Raw genomic sequence first — 27,332 nt, 5'->3', positions numbered from 1 at the left:
GGAATATGAGATGAACTCAGTTAAGGCTTCTAAATAAACTTTTAAGATTCTGGTGCGGAGATCTACTTGTCATGTGGCCTCCTAAGACCAGCTTCGCACGTGAGTTCCCTTGCTTATTAAACCTGCAACCTACCCATCTGGAGGGGCTCCCTCTCTCTTCCGTCTCTCCTTGGCCTCTCTGAATGGAACCCAGTTTCAGATTTCACCGGGAAGCCGCCAGGTTTGTGAACCAGAACTTCACTTTTACCCTGGCAGATAGATGGTTTTTATTTGTGCGTTCCGGTATATCAAAAATAACCCGAATCTCAGAGAACTGAAGTGACTTGGCTAAGGTTAAATAAATAGCAGTGTCAGAATTGAGGCCTGAATTCTGATTTCCTCCCTTTCAATATCATGTTCTTTCCAGTTTTTCCTCAGTCTTAAGGAGAATATTGAGTACAAACTTCACGGCTCTAAACACTTAAAAAGGTGCATCCCAGAATGACAATTGATAGTAAGATCTAGAGTCAGTCTGAAATATAATTTTGAAAAGGAGGTCTTGGAGAAATTAGACCAATTTGTAGGGACATGCCATCCTTCACTTGGGCCACATGTAACAAATGTGTGTGTGTGTGTGTGTGTGTGTGTGTGTGTGTGTATATGTGTATATATATATATATATGATTGTCTTTATGTGTGCCAAACATTCCACACCACTGAGAGCTATTACACAGATTTCCAGGCTAATTGGTTTGTATGACAAGAGGTTGTGATTTAACTTTCTCATATATTTGGAAGGGGAGCTTTTCCCTTTGTGAGTATCCTGCAAATCTCACAAAACCAGCCAAGCCTGGACATCCAGGAACTCCATGGTTCAATAAAGATGCCCATCCTATAGTTATTGTTGAGAGCCGCCCCCCCCCCCAATATGTCTGAGATTGGTTGAAGTTTGACACAAATGAGCACATAGCAGCTTGCCAAAAATGACACCCTTTTTATCCTTTATTTTTCTTCTTAAATCAGGCCACACAAAAAATCATTCGGCTAGAGCAAAATCTCATCAGCAGATTTCAGAACTGCTTAGGAAACTGCCAGAGAGGACACACCAGTGTGTGAGCCACCACCAAAGTGAGTGTCACAGCACGTGCTAGATAAGCACGCTTCTTTCCTCCAGGTGGCACTGGGGCCCTGGGCTGTGTTCTCTGAAGTTCGTTAGCAACCTGTCCGAGACATTGTATTTAGTAACTGGACCACCTCTTTGTTGGTCCGTCCACGAGACGGAATTATCAGCTCGTGAATTGGAAGTGGCTTCTCGGCTTCCCCGTCAATAAGCGGGGCCTCTTGGTGCTATGTGAATATACTCACGCCAACAGAGGATAGCAGAGACTTAGGTTTGAAGTTCTTGCTAGAAGGAGAGAAAGAGGAAGTTCCCTCCTTGCTTACCCTCCTGCTCCTCCCCCTGCTACATTTTTAACCACACATTTTCCCCATTAAACCAGAATTGATGAAACCTGTAGAAATGTAGTAGTGTTTGAAAATTGAAAAGCACATTGAAAAATAAAAATATTGTTGACTATACAAGGCAATTTCTTCAAATCGAGTAATGATGTGTATGTGGTTAACCGTCTCTACGCAGGAAGTGGTTTTATTTTAAAGTTTTTTTGTGCTCGCCCCAACCCCCCCGCCTTTTTTTTTTTCCTCCAGTACTGAAATTAAGCAGCATCCAACATAGGCCTACTCTTATGACATGTGACTTTACTGTTTTCCGTTTTTGTTGAAAGAGTCATTAACAGTTGGAAGTTGATGGCAGTTTCAATAACAAGTGATCACCGAGAAAAGGTAAGCAAATTTTAACTTTACAGTGAATATGAAATTTAAACATGAAAATATTTGGCGGTGTCCTACGCTCTGGTGTGAATATACAAATATTTCTATGAAAATGTGTTTTCACCTGTGATTAAAACATCTGTTTGTTTCCTTGGTGTAGGAAAGAATATTCTTTTTATATTTGCAACTGCCAAGTTCAAAAGTCCCTTAGAAGATATTACAATAGAATCATTTGCTAAGATTTTGTACTAAACTGTTAAAGACAGAGTAAGGTATACTTTTAGTTTGAAAGTGCTTTTAAAATTAACTACTAGAGAAAATAAGGGACTTTGCATCTTCAACTGATCGTTTTACAAAATATGTACTATTCAGGATCCAGATAAGGAAAGAGAAAAAGGCACTTTGTAACAATAAGAAATAACCTCTGAGTTGCAGCACGGAAGTTATCCAGTATAAAGTGTTGGGTTAAAGTTAACATTAGAAGCCTTTGCAAAGTTGTAGTTTATCAAATGTGTAGTTTTTTAAATAACTATTAAAAAACAGGAAAGTTTTAAAATGCAAAACAAGGCTCTTTGTTATGACACTTGAATATTTTATATTATTTTCCTAAATTTTATTTAAGATATAGGGTGAAATGAGGGCAAGTTTCTATTTCACTAGCAAAATTCTCTGTTTAGAAAAGAACCTTTATTGAAGGTTACTTTTGGGAAAAGGGGCAAATTAGGATATATTTTTGTTATTCATATAATTATGTAATTTTCTTTCTTTGAAGGTTTCCAAAATAATAACCTTAGAAATGAAAAGGATTTGTTAATCTTAAAGTGACAAGAACTTATCTTTTATACTAACTTCTTCCTTTAACAAAATGTCTTTGTGTTCTGTAACATATGTACAAAAATATAAAGTGCTGCTAATCTCAGAGACAAATACCTAAAATAAATCCGAGTGTCAATTTTTGAAAGAATTTTAATAAAAGCATGAGATATGATATACTCTTCCCTAATATTATTTTTATTGTGCTGTTGAATGGGGGAAGTGATGGCCCCACAACACCTATTTTTTTGTGTGTTATTAAAAAATGGTTACGCAGTTGATAAGTGGCAACAATTCTTTTCCTTTATTATCTTTTATTGAAAGACACATATAAATGTTTTTGATATGGTCAATTTAGTAGGAAATTATTAGGCATATTAGTACACTCTATTTTAAGACCTCTTCAGTTGTCAATACTGAGGCTAGTTACTTGTTGACTATTAAAAGGATCACAGAAAAATGGAGATTAGGACTTGGTGTTCAATACATCTTTTATTGTTATAGTGAAAGGAAAAAGGGAGACCCTGGTAATATATATTTGCTTTGATATTCTGATTAGCTTTTCAATTTGTTACATTTCCACACAATGGAAAGCATTATTTAAATCTGTCTTCAATATTGTGGTTCTGAACCTCTGCATCTACAAAAGCTGTGTAATTCAGATAGTTTTGGTTGATATGTTATTACTTTATTTCATTTTATTATAAAAGAACATCACATGAATAAATATATGTAGTACTTACATATTAGCAAGAGTGAATCCACAGAAGTGTTTGGCACTGAAAAAATGTCCACTGCAGTTTTTTAAACCATTTCATATTTATGAAAGCCAAATTCTTTGTAAGATGATTGTTTCTTGCAGAAACGGTCAAATTAAAATATAAGTATCTTATGAAGAAATTATAAAACTAAGAATGAAATAAATGTAGCTTAGTATGGAGTTATAAAGAGCAACAATTAGAGATGATAGAGATAAACTAAGATACTCTCAGAATTATTTGTAAAAACAACGCATTATCTCTTGAATATACAAAATCTTAAATAGAGTCACTTAAAAATGAGGTACTATAGTTACTATACCTTTATACATTTTAAGTGAATAAATAAACACATTTTGGTGAAATGAAACAACACAGAGAATCTCATTTGGAGAGTAATTTCAAAACTGATTTATTAAAAGTATATCATGCTTTTCCACTTGGGGCCAGTATTCTGCAAAATTCAGAAAAGAGACTTTTTTTCTGTGGTATTTCCTCCTTTTATTCCCTTTCTATGCTTTGTTTTGGAGTGGCCTGATCTGTCCCTAATTTAGGGTCTCCCAGCCTTGGTACCTAGAAGGACAGACCACACTTGGCTCCTTCCATCCCATTCCCATTGTCCTTAAAACCTACTCATCTTCTTTCTCAGGACCTAGGGCATATGATAAAGATATCATGCTCCCAGGAGAGCTTTGTTTCTTTTTACTTCTTAGGCCTCCCCTACCCTGTCTGGTATAATTTTATTTACTTTTTCTTTAATATTTTTTAATGTTTGCTCATTTTTGAAAGGGATAGAGACACAGAGGGTGAACAGAGGAGGGGCAGAGGGAGAGGGAGACACAGAATCTGAAACAGGCTCCAGACTCTGAGCTGTCAGCACAGAGCCTGATGCAGGGCTTAAACTCATGAACGATGAGATCATGACCTGATCTGAAGCCAAACGCTTAACCGACTGAGCCACTCAGGTGCCCCTGGTATAATTTTAATAAGGTCTCTCAACAGATAGGATCCAAAGAACGGCTACATGTTGAGGACCTCAGTCAAGTGAAAAGAATTATACTGTAGCAAATAGTTGGGGGGGGGGTAAATATTTGGCAGAAATGTATCCATTTCTATAATGTATTCCTATGCAAATATATACCATCTTGTAGTGGCTGAAAATTAATTGTACTATGTCTTAAGATTATTTTGATATCCCCATACATTTAGAAAATATTTAACATAATCAGTTATGTGTATTTTTTAAACCATTTAATACTCTGAATTTAAAGCTTTGGGTACCAGAAACATATTTTTTTTTGCACTGCACAATAAATATTATATAGCTAGACTTGAAAATATACTTATAAGTATTCTACATTTCAGGTTAGAGTTGGCAAAATGCCTTTGTATTCAAATGATAGATTTGAATTAATATTAGCTTAGGCACCAGACATAGGCATCGATTTGTAGAACTGAAAAATCCAAGGAAAGAGAAGTCAGGCATGGTGGGATCCAGGAGCTCACAAAGCATAATTAAGATTGGGTTTTATTTTCTTTATTTCTTAGTTTTTTTGTTTGCTTGTTTTTTGTTTTTCAATTTTTCCGCACTGTGCTATAAGTCCTCTCTGACAGAATCTTACAGAGTTGACAAGAAAGCTTTAGGTTTACATTTGACCTTTTAGACCCTATTGCAGAAGATTGGCTTTCCCCTATCACCACAGTAAAGGTCTCAGATTGGGATCTGACTGGACTGAATTTTGCCACATGACCATAGTGGAGCTAATCATGGACTCTAAGACACAAACACCGTAAGTGACTGGACTAGGTCACTGGCCTTCTTTTGCATTGAGGAGCCGCCTGACCCGGCAACACGTGTACTCTTAGCTGAATGGAGGGGTCTTCACACATAGAAACGAAAATGCTTTCCTCAGAAGAAAGGGTGACTCCACTACACAGCCACTTATGGTCACACTTAAAAGCACTGCTTATTCGAATTCTCCACACTTCATAATCAGACAGATATATAGTATCAGTTTAAAGATAGATCCGAATGAAGTGTTTCAATTAAACTGAATTTTAAAGTATTTTTCAAGAGGTACCTCATATATGAACACCTGTCTTGAACAGGTGAACACAATGTTTTTCTTCTAAAAGTCTATAATCTAGTGGGATCATTATGTTAACAGTTATAATACAAGTGAAATGTGTCAAGTACCATAAAAAAGATGTAAAGAATGTTCTATTAGGACTCAGAAATCCAGGAAACATTTTGTATTTCTGTAATGTGCCAGAAAATTAAGTAGAGAATTTCCAGTTGTGACATCATTTGATTATGTCCTATCAGAGAAATCAGGACAGTTTGGGAGGAAAGATTTGTAGTAGTTTTCAGAGAGAGGTAGGATTCAGAGTTTGAGGACAGGAAGGGAATATGCCCGGGCACACAATGTCAGAGGAAGAGTCTAGTTTTGTTTTTGTTTTTGTCTAGTTTTGTTAGCTACAAGTATAGTAGTAGGAGGTAAGGCCAGAAAGACAGTTTGAGATCCTGATAGGGTTGGCCTGCTAAGCAGATTATGACTAAGGGTTATAAAGAACAATAGTATCATTAAGCAGGGAAATACATAAATTGAATGTCCACATTTTGCATGTAGATGGGCTGTCCAGCATCACGGTTTATTTATTTACTTTTCCCATGTATCTCCCTGTTGGTGACATACTCTTCAGGGTAGTTTACAGAAATGGTTACAGTCTGTGAAGGTAGATACTCTTGTAACATCAGGTGCTAGCTCCCCTCCCCAGGTGCCTTGAGGTTCTTATATGGGCTGTGGTTATAAAGATTGTTTTTTTTCTTTTTCAGTTTATGACAGCATTTTTTATTTTTGTTTTGTTTGTTTTGAATTTAAGAAAAGATGATGGAGCAAGATGGTTCAAAACCAGAATAAAACCTAAATATAAAAATTTTAGAAAAAAAATCTTTATTATGTTCCTATTTCTATATACTGCTATTCACCTCTACTATAACCCAATAGGCAGCCACTTTTCATAGTTATTTTTTAAAAATTTTCACAGTTTTTTAATGCAAAAAGCCTATATGCACATATGACTGTATATAATGTATGTGCATATACTCTCCTTTATTACATTAAGGGAAACATTATACATACCCTTCTACTTTGCTTTTCTTTTAGTAATATCTTAGACGTGTTTCCATAGTAAAAATAAGAAACTGTTTAAGTCTCTTTCTCTCTCTCAATATTCTCTCAGTATTTCACTCTGTGGATGTGCCATACTTAATTTATTAAGAGTCATGGGTGTCTTCAATTAGCTAAAAAAGGGATGACACATGAATGTTGAAGTGAAGGGGAAGAGAAAAGGAATGGAAATAAAGGAAACAAAGGAAATATGTGTATCCAGAAACCCAACAAGTTCTCAGAGGCTAAGACAGATGGGTGTAATCAGTAGCTCAAGTAGATAAATTAACCTGAAAAAGAAGGAAGAGCATTTTAATGAGTGTATATGCAGATGATGGGACATAAAAATGCAGTGATTAGAGGAAGTTGAGGAAATACACGCTTCATGGTTTCCATTTCCTCTGAAATTGTAGGAAAGCTCATCTGATGAGAGGGAATGTATACAGAATGCTAAAGAATAAGCAGAATATCTTATTTTTAAAATTAGCCTTGTGATTACACACAATATTATGGTAGGTTTTAAAATTGATTTTCTCTTTTGGTGGACATCAGCCCACTTAGATTCAATTCCGTAAATAATTTTTAACTCTAAGTATGTTGTGCCGGGCAAGGAATTATTGGGGACACAAAGAATCAATATGCTATCTAGCCAATGAAAACTTTTTAGGTAGTTTAGTGTACAAACACAAGAATTTAAGTATAGATCTATGTGTATAAATGCAATACTATAGAAATATCAAAGAACATTTTATTATCAGAGTCCCAGATGAAATTTGCCAAATCCAGTGGTCATTTACATGTCCTCATATTATTTATTTTCTGAGATACCTGAGATGCAATTGAACATTTCTTCCCTCTTGAACCTCTCTCTTCATTTGACTTGTGGTATGTTTCTTTCAGGTTTCCTACACCCTCACTGGATGCTCTTTTTCTGTCTCCTTTGATAAATCTTCCTCATCATTCAGCTCTCTAAATATTGGAATGCCTTGCACTCAGTCTTCAGATTTCTACCTTTTTTAGTCTTAGCTCTTGTCTTCTAAGTTTATTCCTCCTGGGTGAATTTCTTTTGGTACCATGAGTTTAAATATTATCTATATTTTAATTAGGTCTCAAAATCAAAATGTTTTTCTTAGCAGTAAAACTAATGCAACTGGCTACTCATCATCTTAGCTTGAATGTCTCATAGAGGTTTCAAAATGAGGATGTTCAGAATTAACCTTTTAATTACTCCCTGCTTGCCCCCAACTCAACTTGCTTCTTCCCTATTTTCATCCATCTCAGTCAATGGCACCACCATTCATCTATCTGTTTGGGACAATAAACTAGAATTATTGTCAGTTACACTCTTTCCCACACATTTCCTACCCCAAACCACATTCAATTCAGCAATCAGCAGAGGCTATAAAATATTGATTTAGCTCCCATTATCTTGTTTACTTAACTTTTCTCAATAGTGGCTCTTGAAAAGTTATATATATATATTTTTTCACACTAATTGTTCTTTATTTTTTGTGTTTTGGTTGGTATAATGACTTTTCCCCCCAAAAAGAAAAAAAAAAACTTCTAAAGGTATACACTACAATGTGTGACATGTAGTAATATCGCAATTTTAGATAAAACCACACTCATCAATTCACTTTCTGATTTCAAGTGAGAGAAAAACCATGCAAAACATATGAAGCAATTTTGATCTGCACGTTGTGAATGAACTCAAGAAGGTTGAAGAGGTAGCAACTTCTAGAATGTTCTAGTCATGTTTTTTTCCAGCCCAAAATATGTTTTTCTGTGCTGTAATTGATTGATTAAGTATCCTCTGTGGGCAAGAAAACCTTTTTTTTTTTTTTTTTTTTTTTTACATTTTATGTACAATTCATTTTTTATCAAATTGTTGCTATTACTTACATAAACCATTTTTTAAATCTATTAGTATATTTTTGTGTTTATAAATGTTGATCGTGTATCTTGGGCTTTTATTTAACTGCTTTTGTTTTAGCAGGAATTAATTAGACATTAAGCAAGGGATTAATGTGTGTTGAAATATCCCAAGTTCGGTCACCTCTTACCACTTCTACCACTGTTACTACAGAATCTTCTTGACTTATCTCCCTGCTTCTACTTTTCATACCATAGTCATTTTCCAAGAAATAGCCAAAGTGGCCTTCTTAAGACTTAAATCCTACAATTTTTCTCAGTAAAAGAATTCCAAATGACTTTCTATTATATTTCAAATTAATTCAATCTCCTTTCATCACTTGCAAGGCCCTCTCTTTCTCATTACTTTGTTTTCATTTCTCTAAATAGCATTTTGGATATGGGGAATTATTCTTTTTTTTTTTCGACTTGTTTAGTGGCTGGACTCCACCTAAATAATCATTTAAGCATATTGACCTTGTCTGTTAATTTGCTACTTGATATACAGAACCTAGAACAGCTGTCGGCATATAATAACCACTCAGTGAGTATTTGATTAGTAAAAGAATAAATGATACAAAAATTGACCCTGAACTGTAGAATCAGGAAAGGCTTTCTGTTTCTTGTGAACTTCTGGGTCTGAAAAAATAGGATCAATTTAGGGGAAGAGAAGCTGAAACATATTTCAGACAAATGACACTTGATGGGTATGTTTTGAGTAACCTTGCAGTGGTGAAAGTTTGTATTGAAATCCTGGATTCATTATATACTGTAGTGCCTTTTTGAAACTTAGAAGAAATAACTCACCATTTGAAAACATACTTCCATAAACAGATGGAAAGCACCAATCACTTCTAAGCATTTAAATTTTAAGCTATTTTAATAAAACTATGGTATTACAATTGAATAATTTTATGTCGATTTAAACTCATTTCTTAAAAACTTAGAGAACTCGGGGCGCCTGGGTGGCGCAGTCGGTTAAGCGTCCGACTTCAGCCAGGTCACGATCTTGCGGTCGGTGAGTTCGAGCCCCGCGTCAGGCTCTGGGCTGATGGCTCGGAGCCTGGAGCCTGTTTCCAATTCTGTGTCTCCCTCTCTCTCTGCCCCTCCCCCATTCATGCTCTGTCTCTCTCTGTCCCAAAAATAAAATAAAAACGTTGAAAAAAAAATTTAAAAAAAAACACAAAAACTTAGAGAACTTTTTGTTCTTGTCTTTACTGATGTATGACCAAACTTAGGGTCAAGCAAGGTATCTGTTGAAAAGAGCTCTGAAAGGTAGAATGCTCAGGAAATTGGATGCTGAGTCAAGGGGAAATTTTGTTTCTGCTAATTTATTTTCTGCATTAGTTAATTTTGTACTAGAATTTAAAAGGCTAGAATCTGAGCTATGGAACACTTATTCATCTTTCTTCTAAAGGCACTAGGAAACCAAATAACCTGAGTCTCCATATAATATCTATTCATACCAGGATGCTTGTCTTAAGAGATGTGGGAGATAGGAGGGAAAATGAGTGTTGATTACGCCAGTAGTGTCTCCAACACTGCAGTAGGTACTCTGCTATTACAAAATACAGAGAATATTCTCTCATTCTTAAGATGCTTTCAATAACATGTGACATTCATCAATGTAAAAATTAGAGTGGGATTGTTAATAGGAATCATGACTATGATTATAATATTATGTATAATGCATATTATGTATCAGGTGTTGTACATATCTAATAGCATTTGATGTCCACAAAAATCATGTAAAGTTGGCATTGCCATTTTAAAGATAAGAAAGTTAAGGGTAAGTGCCCGAATTTATAGAGCTATTTGGTAGAGTGTGTCATTATTTATAGGCACATCTGGGTTAAATCCATGACTAGGCAAGATCCCTGTTATTTTTACTATGCCATGCTGTGATTTCTAAGCCTAGTAAGTGTCAATAGTTAAACAATGCTGGGCTTCATTCAGGAGGCCCTAAAGTCTAAAAGGGTCTGAAAGGACCCCGCTTTGTTTGCTGTCTAGAACAGTGCCATCTGTGGAAAACCTGTTTCTTGTTGGCTGCATACATAGCCTTCTGTAGAGATGTTATACAACATGTAAGGAAGAAAACATTTTCTGCCTTAGTTTCTGCCATACTACAGGTGCCTTTTTTAGTTCTCTTTTTCCTTCTCCTATAGACCCTATGTTTCCCCTCAGCCTGTAAATCCCCCAAATTCTTTCCTAGACCATGCTGGCAGTTATGATAGCAACTAGCCACAAATGGTTATTCAGTATTTGAAATGTACCTTGTCTAAATTGAATGAAAAATAACCAGATTTTGAAGACTTAGTACAAATAAAAAGATGTAAGGTATCTTGTTAATATTTTTACATTGATTACTATACTGAAATTATAAAATTTTAACATGTCGAGTTAAATAAAATATATTATTAAAATTAATTTCACCCACTTCAGGGGCACCTGGGTGGCTCAATCGGTTAAGCAGCCGACTTCGGCTCAGGTCATGATCTCGCGGTCCGTGAGTTCGAGCCCCGCGTCGGGCTCTATGCTGACAGCTCAGAACCTGGAGCCTGTTTCAGATTCTGTGTCTCCCTCTCTCTCATCCTCCCCCATTCATGCTCTGTGTCTCTCTGTCTCAAAAATAAATAAACGTTAAAAAAAATTTTTTTAAAATAACATTAATTTCACCCACTTCATTTGTTTCATCTAATGTGGTTGCCAGAACATTTAAATTTTTTCTAGTTACCTGGCTTGAAAACAAACAAATAAATGAATAAATAAGATCCATCAGATATGGTCCTTAAATTTCTATCTTTGCCCTTAGCCTTTCTCCCAATACTACTTCTCATTTTCTTTTTTTCTTTTTTTTAAGGAGGCTCCACACCCAGCGTGGAGTCCAATGTGGAACTTGAACTCACAACCCTGAGATCAAGATGTCAGCTGAGATCAAGAGTCGGATGCTTAACTGACTGAGCCACTCAGGAACTCCCCATTTTTTTTATGTTCCTCATTTTTGATTATTACTTGATACTACCCCACGAAGCCCCAACAGTAGTTGAAACTGAGTATGTCCCAAGTTAAGCCTATAATATGCCCACAGAATCCTTCTCTTTCTCCTGCTAACTTCAGTCGAGATGTCTTTATTCCTGAAACCATCTGAACAAATCAGCTTGGAATCTCTATGAACTCCTGTATACTGCTTATTCCATACATCTAATCAGTTGCCATGTTTTAGGGGCAACCATTTCCTTCTCTCCGTTTCATTTATTGTCATAGTTACTAATTTGGCCATCCACTAAATCTTGTCTAGACTATGGCCAAAGGGGTCTTACTTGCTTTTCATACTACTGTTTTTCTTACTCCTTTACTTTGCCTATTTCAGATTCACTTTGTGTCTTCAGGGTGATGGTTGAGTTCCAGTTAAGTAACACAAGTAAAAGTATCTATTATCCATTTATATTCTATTTAAAGTTTTAAAAGTGGTTTTACATACATTATTTTATGTGATCATTCAGTAAGCATTCTATGAAAAGCTCCTGCTTTTGAAGTTTTTCAGGACATGTTAAGAACATAGTTTTCCTAAGTGTCTTCTGATTTCTTAGCCTGTTCTCTTAATATTTTATACTGTAAGGAATTAAAAAAAAAGTTCTGGAACAACATTTGATTAACTGATAGGATGTAGAGAAGGGAACGAATACCCCTAAAATGTGGAAGTTGGTGCCTGTCTGAAATCTCTGGGCTCCACCACTTGCTAGATATTATATATAGTATTTGTGCAAGTTACTTAATCTCTTGAATCCTGAGTTCTCTCACCTACAAAGTGGGGAGTTTCCTCACAAGATGAAAAAGAAAATGATGTACATAAAGAACTTTGCCTAGTTTGTGGCACATAGTAATTGAGTTAAAAAGGTTAAATGTAGTGTGAATTGTAGCAGTAGTAGTAACTTTTATCAGGTTGTCTAGACTCAAATGATGACCATATTTTTTCCTTCATTATGATATAAAAATCATGGTGGGATAATTTTGGTTTATTTCAATTCTAAGTATTATAATAAGATTATGAAACTCATCAAGAGAAATTTCTTGCTATTAGTTTCATTTCCTCAATACAGTTGTGTGGGGGAATATAGTATAGCCATGTGGAGCAGAAGAAAGGAGGCTCTTTTCTTATTTATTTACCAATTTTGGTTAATATGAACATTTTCCTTCAAGCAGCTCAAGATGTGTCCTTACCAAAAATAACCTTCACTTTTTTGAAGAATTAATGTCCATCACAGAAAGCAATTTAAAAAGTAGTAGGCAACCATTGACTCTTGGACTTCAAGTTAAATTGAAGCAAAGAAAAGCTATGGAGACAAGGAGAGAGAAAAAAAGTACAATTCTCCTCACCAACTTTTATATCTAATTCTTTCCTGGGGTGATTAGGTGGTGACATAAATGGTTCATAAAACAGGTATGCTGGGGTCCTAGCAAAATGATTCCAGAAAGAAAAAATAAGAAAGAAATTTGGTAGGTCCAGAGTGTAGGTTGCTGATCCAGTTAGAGAAACATTTAGAGTTTTATTTTGTTTTTTTCCCTGGGAAAATCTGCTCAGGATTCTGTGTATGGAGGTTGAGTGAATATATCGATTTCAATCCTAATTTTGAGAGCAGTCAGTGTTAGGGCATCAGATTAATGAGACCAGGTGTGGCGGTAGGAGATGACTGACCCAAGTTTCAGCTGGTGGTGCTGTCCTTGAAGAACTGGCTGTATGCTACAGGACAGAGGACTTTACGTTAGAAGTCTGTCTCTAAGAAAGGGGATTAGCAAGTGGGCCATAGTTTCAGGGTGAGAAATCAGCTCGGAAGGAAGACTAGAGAATGGTCAGCACGGCAGATCGGTATAGGGAGTATGATTTGAGGCTGAGAAGGTGAGGAAGGTGAGACAACAGTGATTGCTCTGACTTCCTCTGACTGTGATGCATTGTATCCCAGGTACTCATGGCATCTTTTGATGTGGAGAACTAGGAAAGAAAAAATAAGAATTCAATGACATGGGGCACCTGGGTGGCTCAGTAAATTAAGTATTCTACTTGAGCTCAGGTCATGATCTGGAAGTTTGTGAGTTTGAGCTCCACATCGGGGTGTGTGCTGTCAGCACAGAAGTGGTCAGAAGAGATATACAACTCAAATAGAGAACAGAAAACCATAGAAGTCAGGATATAATTATCTGCCAAAATATAATGCGAACAATAAAGGAGGTCAGAGCAGAGAGAGGGGGAAAGGGGAACTGGCTTAGCAATAGCAATGAGCGCAACACAGTATCTGACTTTTGGTAATTTGAGATCATGCAGAGAAAGTTACACAAATAAAGAAAATAATCTTAATCTCTGATGAATCTCTTTCTAAACCAGTGGTACAGACTCAGTCTCTTGGTTTTGTTCTCCATTTTCTAATCCTACCAGCTTGGGTTTAAAAATCATAAAATATAGGAAATGATGTTGATTTCACATGCAGCAGAAACTGCTCTATCCATACATCAGAGGAGCAATCCTAATAGAGGTGACTGGCACCATGGGTCATAGTCACAAATGCCATCAGGCCGGTCAGTATTTTGATGCAAATAAAGTGGAAAGGGAGAGAGCCTCTGGATTAGAAAGAACTTGCCCTGTTTCCAGGATGTGGAAGCTGCACGCCCCCAGCTGACGGTTACCATCCATCCTTAACCACTTGTCCATATCTTCTGATTTTTCAAGGGAAGACACACAGATCTGCACCTTTTTTTTTTTTGAATAAAAATCCTCATTTTTCAATCGCAAACTGATTCAAAACATTATAAAACAATGTTCAGGCCCAACAACATATGTCTGTGGGTTGAATTTGGTTGGCAGTCTGCCGATTTTCCACCTCTTCTTGAATTTATAGCTGCTCCTAAGAAAGCAGGAGCAGAATGTCATGATTAGAAACAACTGGAGTCCTCCATATACAAAATAAATCCTAATAGGGGTACCTGGGTGGCTCAGTCAGTTGAGCGTCCGACTTCAGCTCGGGTCATGATCTTGCGGTCTGTGAGTTCCAACCTCACGTCGGGGTCTGGGCTGACAGCTCAGAGCCTGGAGCCTGCTTCAGATTCTGTGTCTCCTCTCTCTCTGCCCCTCCCCCGCTCATGCTCTATCTCTCTCTCTCTCTCTCTGTCAAAAATAAATAACATTAAAAAAATTCATGGGGCGCCTGGGTGGCGCAGTCGGTTAAGCGTCCGACTTCAGCCAGGTCACGATCTCGCGGTCCGTGAGTTCGAGCCCCGCGTCGGGCTCTGGGCTGATGGCTCAGAGCCTGGAGCCTGTTTCCGATTCTGTGACTCCCTCTCTCGCTGCCCCTCCCCCGTTCATGCTCTGTCTCTCTCTGTCCCAAAAATAAATAAACGTTGAAAAAAAAAAAAAATTAAAAAAAAAAAAAAAATTCAAAATAAATCCTAATAAAGGCTCAGAGACTCAGTAGCACATTCAATTATTCTGTGAAAAAGCATCCATTTTTGTATAGATTTTTTCACTGACGTCTTTGTTTTGTTTGTCTAACTTTGCAGGAGTGGGTCCATTTTCCTAACTTGAAAAACTGACCTTGTTCTGTTGCTCATGTTCCTCAAAACATTTTTTAACCATTAAAAGATGTCCCCAAAAGGTTAACTTTTTTTAGTAATAGCAAATATAGTCATTCTTAATTTGCCTGGTATTTTCAAAGTCACGTGAACAGCACATGACCAGCACACGTACACTTGTACAGATGCATTGTTGTAGGGGAGATAAAAGATTTGTATACCTTGGGTGGTGATAATAGTAACAAAAATTTAAACACATGCACGTACACGCATGTGAAATCCACGTTGTACTAGAGGGGAAATGTAGCATGGGTGTGGTTGTATAACCCATTTCATCATACATACTGTCTATTAATAGATCAGCATCACTAAGTCTCAGAAATAGTTATGACAAAAATTAGTGTTCAATGAGTTTTAAGTAAAATAGATAATCCTGATAGCCATTTTCAAACTTTAGATTTATGCAGTCCCTTTTGACTTCAATGCAGCCAAGCCAAAATTCTATACGTTTCTTTGTGAGGAGCCCAAATTAAGATAGAAATTTGACTCTACTACTTGGAATTATAGTAGCACTCAGTTAACTGGAGCCTAATCACATAGACAGTGTATCTAACCATCTCCCCTACCTCCCACCTCCTAGAGTGAGGCCCCTGAATTCTACTTTGAGGAAAGAAAAGCAAAGCACAAGTTTTGCTTAAATGTGGGATCTATCCCTCAAAAAACTCCTAGATGGAGGTCCTGCTGATGCAGCTGAAGCTTTTCAAGACATTAAGGCATCAAAACCGCCTTTTAGTTAATCAGCCTAGAAAGAAAAAGATATACCACATACTTGGCATATTGAAGGATATTCAAAGGCAAGAATTGAAAAACTCGGTCAAAAACTTTCAATTTAAAATAATGTGAACTAGTAAATATTTTTTGCCATTTTGATATTTTTGGCTTCATGAAAGGAAGCCTCACTGCTCCCAAATTTCAGATTAAATTTGAGTGAAAACAGCAATATTTTGTGGAATTTGGTTGTTCTCACACCAAACATCCTTTGATGTCTAAGAAGCAAGAGAATTGTTTTCCAAGTGTTTACATTGATGTTGTTTTACTCCCACTTACCAAGTCCATGATACAAACATTAAAAAAAAAGTGTTCACGGGGCGCCTGGGTGGCGCAGTCGGTTAAGCGTCCGACTTCAGCCAGGTCACGATCTCGCGGTTCGTGAGTTCGAGCCCCGCGTCAGTCTCTGGGCTGATGGCTCAGAGCCTGGAGACTGCTTCCGATTCTGTGTCTCCCTCTCTCTCTGCCCCTCCCCCGTTCATGCTCTGTCTCTCTCTGTCCCAAAAATAAATAAAAAAACGTTGAAAAAAAATTAAAAAAAAAAAAGTGTTCATGCTGAAACACTCACAATAGACCCAGATTGCTTGGAGTATGATCCTGTTGAGTTTTTCCTTTATGTAAAAGAATTCATTTCGCAGTACCTACCTACTTAGCTACTTAGTCACTTCTCTTCTCATTTTTCCCAACTATGATTGATACTACTTCCCTGACGACTAACATATTTCAAAGTGAAATGTAACCCCAGAAAGTGTTTAGAACAACAATGTTAACAAATACGAACTGAGCAGCAGTGGGATTTAAAGATAGAAGGATACTATAGCAATTAATAATCATTTTAGAACAATGCAGATTTAAAATAAAGAAGAACTTTATGTAAGACTTGTTTCTCATCAACGTTCAGTGTGCATCTTAATCAGCAAGGGTGAAGCCTCAATGTGTAGTTTCCCAGGCTCCTCTTCAGTCTTGCTGAATGGGACTCTTCAGAATGTGCAGTGAAATATGTGTGTTTATGACACTTCCTATACTGACTGGAGAATCATTGCTCTATAGCTTTTCTACCCCTCACTACTAAAGCCATTTGTTCCTTTTCAACTGAGGTTATTTCTGACCTTAACTCCTAGAAGCAATCGTAGCTTAATGCACGTAATCTTTAGCTAATTCCAGTGGAATGGAGTTCTGTGAGTTCAATATTAAATGATAACAAGTGATTATGGCTTTGGTTTGTACTTGTGATGCATACATCAGGTGCGTTTCCCCTTATTTACAAGTCCGGGTCCTTCAACAAGTCATACCTTCCTCATTAGGCGTTTGCTTTGTCCTCAACCACAACTTCTGCTGGTAACATGGTCATTCATTGCCTCATTCCTTTGCTAAGATTGAGGTCTCTCTACTGCCAGTGTCCCTTCTGGATAATTGGGTTGGGTGTGAAAAAATACCCAGTAATTGGAACTCTGACACTTAGTAACAAACCTCCTAATCTATAATGGTCTACAAATGTGAACTTCTGTGTATTGCCCTGCTCAGATTATGAATGGTTGTTTTTTCCCACCTGTTGGGTAAATCTTTCTATTCAACTTAGATCCCCAGGTGCCAGTGTTTCCTGATGTATGTAAAAATTGGACACAGCTGCATCTCTCATGAACATTTGTGGTTTGGAGAGCTCTCCAATACCTGTTTACTTCAGATGAAGAGCCAGATCCTGGTCTTTTCTCACCTCAATAAATCATGAGAGATGACTGGTCCTTCTAATTAAAAGATTTATATATATACGTATATAATATCTATTATTATATCTTATAACCTTAATATATATCTTATAATCTTAATATATATAATCTTATATAGATCTTAATATATCATTATATATATATAATCTTTCCAGAAAGATACCCCTATCTCACATTAAACACAGAAATTATTTTCAGAAGGATCACAGCTCTAACAAATAAAAGTTGGAACAATATATATTTAAAAACATTTTTTTAATGTTTATTTTTGAGAGACAGAGACCTGGCACGAGTGGGGGAGGGACAGAGAGAGAGGGAGACACAGAATCCAAAGCAGGCTCCAGGCTCTGAGCTGTCAGCACAGAGCCCGACGCGGGGCTCAAACTCATGAGCCGTGAGATCATGACCTGAGCTGAAGTCAGGATGCTCAGCTGACTGAGCCACCTGGGCGCCCTGGAACAATATATATTTTTAGAAGATAATACAGTAATAGTCTTTGTGGCCTTGGTCAAGCAAGGATTTCTGAAGAGAACAAAAAAATCACTAATCGTAAAAGGAAATAAATGATAAATTGGATAATAAAATTAAGAATATCTATTAATGAAAAAATTATACTAAAAGAATAACAACCCACAGGTGGGAAAAGATCATTATTGCAACATATGTATTGAAAATGGCTTGTATCCAGAATACACAAATAACTCCTCCAAATCAGTAAGAAAAGGACAAAGAACCTTACGGAAGTTTTTCATAAGCACTTTACTGAAGAATATTATGTAGCAATCACCCACATAAATAGACATTTGAGTGAAATAATCTCAGCAACAAAAAGTGCATACTCCAGGTTTTCCATTTATATTAATTTAAAAAATAGGCAAAACTAAGACAGAATAATGATTATTTTTGGTGGAGTAGACAGATAGTGACTGCTTCAGGGGTTTCTGGAGTGCTGATACTGTCAAGCGTGTGGTGTGGTTACATGAATGTGTTCAGTTTGTGGCAACTCATTGTACTTTATATACAAACATGGGCATACACACAAACTACACAAAACGCATTTTATGCACATATAATTGAGTGGAAAACTAATGTTTAAGTGCATTAAAGGAAATATACTGAAATATTTTAATAGTGTTGTCATTGTCACAACAATGTCCTGTTTTCAGACATGTCCCCTTGGCACTGAAATCCAATCCAATCAGTTCAGAGTTTGAAGACATGAGCATTAGGGAAAGACTAATCGGATACAATAACCAATTTGCTAAATAAAACAAATGTCAGCCATATTTGACTACTGTCAATTACTGACTCCTGCTAATTACTGTCAAACACTAATTATGCAATATGCAGTTTCCCCATATTTTAACCTGGGCAGGCCAAGATAGAGATAGAGGGATCCTGGTGTACTGCAATCAACATGTGATTAGATTTATTCGGCTTGATAAAAGGGCTTTGCAACTAAGTCACATCCATTAGGAAGCAAATGCTACGGAATATGAAATCCCAGGAAACAAGCAACCACAGGTTGAAATGTATTTTTTGCACTTGATACTCTTCCAACAAATATCAGAGAACCGGTCCTGTCCCAGAGAGTGTCTGCTTGTTTTGTCAGTGTTTCCTAATACTGTGGCTGCTGATGCTTTCTCCTTAAGTGACATTTCATCATCCAGTGCCCTAAGATAGTCACCCTGTTTTCCCTTAATTGATACTTGTATGCAAGAGGCGGAAAATGGCTCAGCATTTCTTGCTAGATTAGGTCAAAGCTGACAGAGGAAACAGAGGGAAGATTGCATTACTTATGCCCCTTATGGTTCTCCTGTGTATCTAAGGAGATTGTCATTTCATAAAATTTCTTATGCTGGCTAAACATAATTACAATAGCACAGGCATTTTGTTCCTATTAGCTTGTCAATTTTTTTTACTACTTACCTGATCACCGGAGGAAAATCCAAAAGCAGTTCTTCTGATCTTAACTTTATTTTTCTTCTATGTCCTTAGTAAGATATAATTGTACCTTTTGATCTCTCCTCCTTAAGTGCTTCATTTTGCCCTTCCGGTGAAGTCTTTAACTCTTTTCATTCATTTAGTGAACCGAAGCATTACAATGTACCTGGAAGCTCAAAGTAAGTTTCCTAAAGTTCTGGAGTATTTTTTTCCCAGATCAGTTATCAGGTGCTCTTATCATAATATCAGTGTTTACAAATAGATGCTATGATATTATTCTGATTTGAAGTTAATTAAGAAGCATCTTGAGAGAATGTTACCGTTCTTCTGTGGCTGGATATCTATTCTTCTGGGAGCCTTTTTACCAAATCTTTGGGGAGGGGATTATGCCTTAAACGGATCATCAAAGTTTCCCAGGATCTATAAGATAAAACCCAAATGCTTTACTGGAAATGGCAAGATTCTCCCCATTCAGTCCTAATCATTTAACTTTCCCACCTCCCATACTTTACTGTTTGTTGTGGATGTTCACTCCTGTTTTCCTTAAATCTTGTGATCTCAGCCTGTGCTGCACTTGACATTCCTTCTCTGCCTGTTGGGTCTTATTTTTATACAACATCAAGGTCAAATGTCACGTTCGCCTTGAGATTGTCCTCAGTCCCATCCTCCATTGCACTCTTACCAGACTCCATGGTAGGCAAGCATGCTTATGTCTGCCCCCAGGTTCTCAACAATTTTTGTAGAAACTGTGGGACCTAGTAAGTTTATTTTTCAGGGCAAAAGCTCAAGGGATACTTGAAATGTAAAATGAGATGCTTTGCTCCCAATAAGATGGGGACTAAAAGGCTAAGGTCCCCAGGGGATGAGAGATGGCAACCAAGATACCACAATCTAAAAAAAGATTGAGGTTGCCTGTCACACAATTTTGTCTTGGACTTATTCTACTTAAAAACTATATTTTACTTATCATTTTCACCATTTAGAATGCCCACGGGTAATGACAATAACTGTATTACAATTTATCCATGCAGATGACTTGCCAGACTTTGTCAGTAAATGCAGCATATCACCCTGATTCCCTGATTAGGTTAAGTTAAGTAAATGCAAAGCCTTATTATCACATTTCCTATATATAACACCTGCCCAGTCAAAGACAATGTTACCCGATGGGGTGGCTTTGGTCAAATTCCTTTACTATGATGTTCTTTTCTCATTATATTTGACATTTTTGAAACTGAGTTTTATTGCACTCTCTCCGCTTATGGAAGTGGTCTGGGGAAATTAGACTTAATAGAGATGTAGAAGCCACAGGGAAAAAAAGAAAAGGAAAGTGAACTGGAAGGAAACTGAAATTAAAATGTTATTTTAGTAAATGGCTGCAGTGGTGGAGACGACAAACAATTGCAATGCAAGTTAATTACTGACCTGTCAGGAAAGTGTAGCACGAAGGTTGTGCCACACATTACTGGGGCTGCCATAGCCACAAGTCATTTCCACAGGGGAACAAACAGACCGTGCGCTACCACAGATCAACATAAGATCTTTCCAGGGGATAGAAATGAATTTCTCAGAGCAGTAACATTTGTCTGTGGAGTTTCTTTGAGCTCCTTAGCCCACACATTCTGGGAAAGGAATGGAGTCATATTGCCATAGAGGATTCCTGTTTGGGGGACCGTAGCTCTTGGTGGCTGGGGTGACCAGACAGCTCACTTACCACGCACTGAAAAACCTAGGCTGACACCCATGGAATGGGGATTCCCTGGGGACTCTCAGGGCTTGCCTCTGAGACAGGTCTCCTCACAATATCTTCTGTGGTGTCTCTTCCAGGGAAGAGAGTCCTTCTCTGTGGAGAATGACTTTAAGAACCTAAAGAAATTTGGAACTCGATGGAGACTTCCTCTATTGTCAAAACAAATAACCCTGCTAAGTTCTAAGACATCATTAAACATGGTCATTTAATTATAAGAAAGAAAAAAAAGGGTTATTCTGAAATGAAAATATGGTATTCTTCTTATTTTTAAAAATTCATATAATTCTCCAAGTATTGGCCTCAGAAGGTATGAAAAGCATTGCTTTTTTTTTCCTGCCCCAACTTGTCATGCAATAGTCATAGTTCAGTGGACCTTAGAAACATTGGCCAGAGGGAGTTACACATTTTTTTTTTTAAATAAGGAATAGACTTTATCAAAGGCATTTTCCAACTGGTAATGTTTTGCTAGGCTATGTACGCAGGCATTGACTAGTTTCTACATGTGTTTTCCACTTATATATTCAGTAAACATTTATTAAATCTCTATTGTTTTGTAAGGAAGCACAGGAACATTTATAAACATTTAAATTGAAAGATGTATATGATATATACCTAACATGGCTGTACTATGATCATATTACCTCTCTGATCTCAGACTTCCTTTGGAAATCTTGTTACCTTATTTTTCCACACATGGTTTCCAGTTGACTTGGGGGTCTGTGACTAAAGCAACGATGTTTGGAGATGCAGGACATGAGTTCTGTCCTGGGTCTACTTTGAAACGAGCTGTGGCACCGTGGGGAAGACACTCAGTACACCTGAACTTCAATTTTCTCTGCTATGCAGCACAGAGATGATATCATAGTGCCTACTCATTTTCTCCTAGCTCAAAATAAGTCTCAATACACTTTTATTTTTAATGCTGCTGATGGGAAAGAGATGTCAAAAACACACTTTCTAACTCAAAAGGGCAAGCTGCTGAGCCTTAGTGTAATTAACAGAGTGCAACAAATAATTGACAGAGCAGCTATGAAATTTATGATTAGATGAATTATCACATTCACTCCTATCTGGGTATTTGCAGTGTGAGTGGGAGAATCTGGCCCAGAATACCACTGAACCTAGTCTGTTGAGAAGAGCCAGTTTGTGTGGCTCTTACAAAGTGCATTCTCATCACAGTTTCCTGTTTTTAAAGCAATATTGAAAGTGGAACTAATGCAATATCACAAACTTTTCTTGCTCTTCACTTGGTACATACAAAATCAGGAAGTCTAGAGAAATTGTGAAGCCAGTCTTAAGTGATTCACATTTCAATTTCTAACTCAGGGATAGGATATTTATTTGGAGAGTTTTATGAAATCAATGGGTATTTTAGACACATGCAAAATGAACTAATTCTTCAATATTTTCATTAGTCATCTGCAGCCTCATGTAAGAATATAAATGCATAAGCCAAGAGTGTTCTCTCTAACAAATTTTGATAATAATGATGATTATAATAATCATAATGAGTAGATGATATGTTATAAGAAGAACAAGTGGAATACTGAATAAGCCTCTAGAGCACATGAATCTTAATATAACTTATAGTTAACAAAATTTTTGATGCCACTAAGTTGAATGTAAGTCAGCATGGACAAATATTATTGATTTTACAATCTACTCTATGAAATATAGAAAGTTGGGGGTCAATGAGGGAAGAAAACGAGGGTGGAACAAAAGAATAGTTTCAACTCCTTGTGAGTGTTCCTGGAATAATACAGGAAGACTCACAAATTGGAGGTCTTCCTTGCCTTTCTGAGTAGTACATCATGAAATTGATATGTATGTTCCTGGAAACATACATATCATACACTCTCTGATTCTGGGAGCCATGTCATACTAGATCCTGGGGTGCGAGGGTTTCATTTGACATTAGGTTGGGCCGGTTTCAGGATGGAGTTTGTTCACTAGGAACTTGTTTCATAAACACTCAAAAATAAGAACACCGTGGCAGGGCCATCACATCACATAACTCCAGCAGACCCTATTTGCCAGAATGCAATGCTAGTATCTTGTCCCAAGCCACAAATACTACCTCCCCCTAAATTCACTTAAGATCTTACGTGGAGTAGACTGGTCAAGGCTATTCTACTGCAAGATATTTCTCCCACATAGCTAGAAGAGTTTCCAGTTTGAGATTCAGACAAATGCTTCCCTGAGGTTAAGGGGAAGTCTGATCATCCATTTATAGCATTATGTTAATTGGTTTAGTTCTTTCCCTCCCATCTATGTCTTAGTGATTGACTGAAAGGACGGATGTTCACAGGAGATAGGTAAGGAAAAATAGATGGTGCAATTTCAGAACTGTTGACTCTGTGGTTGAGATGTGCCTAAGTAGGTGCCTCAGTGGGGGGCTTGGCGCCTAAACTACGAAAAGGATAATAGGATGTCTGGTAAGGGAACAGAAGAGTAATCGGATGTAGGCAAGAAGATGAGAAGTTGGAAGGGGGTAAAGAAAAAGGGCTATGAAGTGAAATTCAAATACAACTTGAAAAATTTGGCTTAGAACAGCCTTATCCTCTTGTTAGGAGGGTCCTAACAGGATCAATGAAAATAAGTCATCTCTGACTTATTTTGTGCAACAGTGACAAGTGTCACAGCCATTAGCACAGCTGTCATTTCAGTCTATCAGATTTCCTTCCTCCTCTGTCCTCTCTCCTTCCTCTTGCACACCCCTGGGCCCTATGGGGGGTGGGGGTGGCGGTCCTGCTTACCTCTGCCTTGCACTCAATTAATCTATACAACACATTTATGTATTATGCCAAGGAAAGCCCTCTTCCTTCATCACTCCCTCAGAGTGTCTTGAATACCAGCCCCTCACTGCACCTGCTGGGTTAGAAGGGAGGGACTCTCAATCCTTCAGCCCCATGAGAGGCTAGCAAGATGACAGACTTAAGCACACTGAAGTTAACTGCCATTTTCTTCATGAAATCTATCATTTCCCTTTTCTTTGAACTTCTTTGGTAACTATGATTTTGCTTCATGGAATATTTCAATATTTACCTTATAACCTCACAGCTGTTTGCATACTTTTGCAGTTCTGAGTCCTTTGCCTGCAAGGCCTAACCTGCCCTGACTTAGCACCAGCACCAACTAGTCTTTTTTGGCAGACTTCCTCTCTCTCCACCTCCAAGTTCCACCCTGAGTTTGATGCCATTGCTCCTCTCCCAAACTGGGCACCACTCAATTCTTGTCATTTAATTATTGATTTGTTTCTCTATCACCTTCACCAATCTGTAAGGCCCTCGAGGTTTAGTGCATACATACATGCATACATACAGAGAATCTCCAGACTCTGATATAGTGCATGCCACTTGGGAGACTTTCCATAAATGTAAATGGATCATTTATTTTCTTCTGGTGGAAATCTTTAAGAGGAGGTTTTTGTGTCATTTTGTGTATTCTTCTCAGAGCGATGTAGTGTTCTGCAAAGTTAGAAACTATCAAATATTTGCAAATATGAGAACAGTTATGAAATAGTATCAAATGAATGCCATTGTAGAACACAAAATACTAGGGAAGCTGAATAAAGAGAAAAACTAGGGTGCCTTTGGTATCAACAAATTTTGTTAATGTGAGGCTGGGGTCAGATGGGAAAGGAGGTGCTAGCTAGAGGAGAGAAAGTGTGGAGAGAAATCACCTTAATACTATGGTAGAAAAGTTGTCAGCCCAATAGAAATGCCTGAAGAAGGAAGATTCTGAAAATGTTTTCTGCAGCCTGTCCCCAAGAAAATAGGTGGGGAAGCCAGATAAGAGGCCTTTTAAGTAATCCAGGCTTTTGACAATAACACATCAGTAGGCAAATAATGAGTTGACTGTGCAATCAATACAAGAATGCAAATGTTGATTTGACATTGAAATTTGTGCAGACTGTGAGGAAGCAACATGTTCTATAAATGGCACACAGCAAAGCTATGTAAATACAGTGGCTTCATGCTCTTGGTCATAAGGTAGTGGCTTTAGCCTAAGTGAATTCCCTCACCATTATTACAAATATGCCATCCTTTGAGTTTGAATCTGAGTAACATCAAAGATCAAGGCTCAAATGCACTCAGAAGAGAACCCAGATTTTTTCTATAAGACTTATATGTTTAATCATGGATCCCCCTCAACCCATACCCAAATTCCTTAGGGATCAAGTCATAGCAAAGCATTTACATTGTTGGTTATCTGCCTAAAATTATTGAGCTCTGTAAAGATGTAGGGTCTTCCAGACTTTGAGTGCATCAGTATCAGAAGTAGGAAGGATCCTACAGAGCACAGCAATCCTCGTGGCTGACCCTGTCCCCTCACTACCATTTTTTTTCCAGCGATGAAAAATATCTATAGACCTTTTTCCAGAGGTCTATAGATTTGTACAAGATCACAAAGGTGACCAGTAGAGACAGTGCTGCCACTAGAAGTCATCATGGCCCTTTTGATAAAACCACTCCAATTACTGTTTATCCAAAGCCACCCTTAGAAATCAATCCTTAGATTTTCCTTCCTTCATTTATCCTACTTTATTCACTAAAACGTACCCTGTAAAATCCTGTGCTTTACTTTTAAATTTTCTTTAAATTTGAGTATAGTTGACACATAATGTTGCATTAGTTTCAGGAGTACAGTATAGTGATTTGACAAGTTTGTGTGTTATGCTATGATGAGCACTATACCAACTGTCACGTACAATGCTATTACAATATTATTGGCTCTATTCCTTATGTTGTGCCTCTTATTCCTGTGACTTATTCATTCCATGACTGGATGCCTGGATCTCCCACTTTCCTTTATCCATTTTTCCCAGGCCACCGCTATCATTCCCTCTGGCAACCATCAATTTGTTCTCTATATTTATAGCCCTGATTCCACCTTTTGTTGTTTAGCCATTTATTTGTGCTTTGTTTTTGTTTTTGTTTTTGTTTTTTTTTTTAGATTCTATGTATGAGTAAAAACAAGATATTTGTCTTTCTCAGTTTGACTTGTTTCACTTAGCATGATACCCTCTAGGTCCATCCATGTTGTTGCAAATGCCATGATCTCAGCCTTTTTGTGTCTGCATAATATCCCATTGCATATGTATACCACATCTTTCTTATCTATTCATCTATCAATGGGCACTTAGGTTGGCTCCATATCTTGGCTATTATAAATAATGATACAGTAAATATTTGAATTAGTGTTTTTGTTTTCTTTGGGTAAATACCCAGTAGTGGAATTTTTGGATCATATGGTATTTCTATTTTTAAATTTTTGAGGAAATTCTGTACTGTTTATTACAGTGTCTGTACGAATGTACCTTCCTACCAAAACTGAGTGGGGACAAGGGTTCCTTTTTCTCTACATCCTCACCAAGACTTACTACTTCTTATGTTTTTGACTTTAGCCATTCTAACAGATGTGAAGTGGTATCTCATTGTGGCTTTGATTTCCATTTCCCTGATGATTAGTGATGTTGAGCATCTTTTCATGTGTCTGTTGGCCACCTATATGTCTTTTTTGGAAACAATGTTTATTTGGGTTCCGTGCCCAGTTTTTAATTGTTTTGTTTGTGGGGTTTTTTGATGTTAAGTTGAATATGTTCTTTATACATTTTGGATGCTAACCCTTTATCAAGTATGTCATTTGCAAATATCTTCTCCCATTCAATGAGTTGTATTTTTGTTGTGTTGATGGTTTCTTTTTCTTTTCTTTTTTTTTTTTCAACATTTTTTATTTATTTTTGGGACAGAGAGAGACAGAGCATGAACGGGGGAGGGGCAGAGAGAGAGGGAGACACAGAATCGGAAACAGGCTCCAGACTCCGAGCCACCAGCCCAGAGCCTGACGCGGGGCTCGAACTCACGGACAGCGAGATCGTGACCTGGCTGATGTCGGACGCTTAACCGACTGCGCCACCCAGGCGCCCCGATGGTTTCTTTTTCTATGCAAAACCTTTTTATTTTGATGTAGTTCCACTAGTTTGTTTTTGCTTTTGTTTCCCTTGCTTGCAGAGACATATCAAGGAAAATGTTGCTACAGTCGATGTCAAAGAAATTACTGC

At 37.3% G+C, this 27,332-nt stretch overlaps 1 protein-coding gene across 2 annotated transcripts in view; it reads left to right on the top strand.

The window, feature by feature from the left end:
• Positions 1-27,332, top strand: part of ARHGAP15 (Rho GTPase activating protein 15) — a 639,654-nt gene that overhangs the window by 22,825 nt on the left and 589,497 nt on the right. Inside the window, exon 3 of one of the 2 annotated variants that reach the window (XM_047872568.1) lies at positions 1,784-1,818. The gene's annotated coding sequence lies outside the window, so the exon portion shown is untranslated. Of the gene's footprint in view, positions 1-1,510; positions 1,819-27,332 lie in introns of those variants that run through there. The other variant, XM_047872569.1, reaches the window with a different exon arrangement.

The sequence above is a fragment of the Prionailurus viverrinus genome, chromosome C1, assembly GCF_022837055.1.
Source record: "Prionailurus viverrinus isolate Anna chromosome C1, UM_Priviv_1.0, whole genome shotgun sequence".
Classification (NCBI taxonomy): domain Eukaryota; kingdom Metazoa; phylum Chordata; class Mammalia; order Carnivora; family Felidae; genus Prionailurus; species Prionailurus viverrinus.
This window is presented reverse-complemented; position numbering and strand designations above follow the sequence as displayed.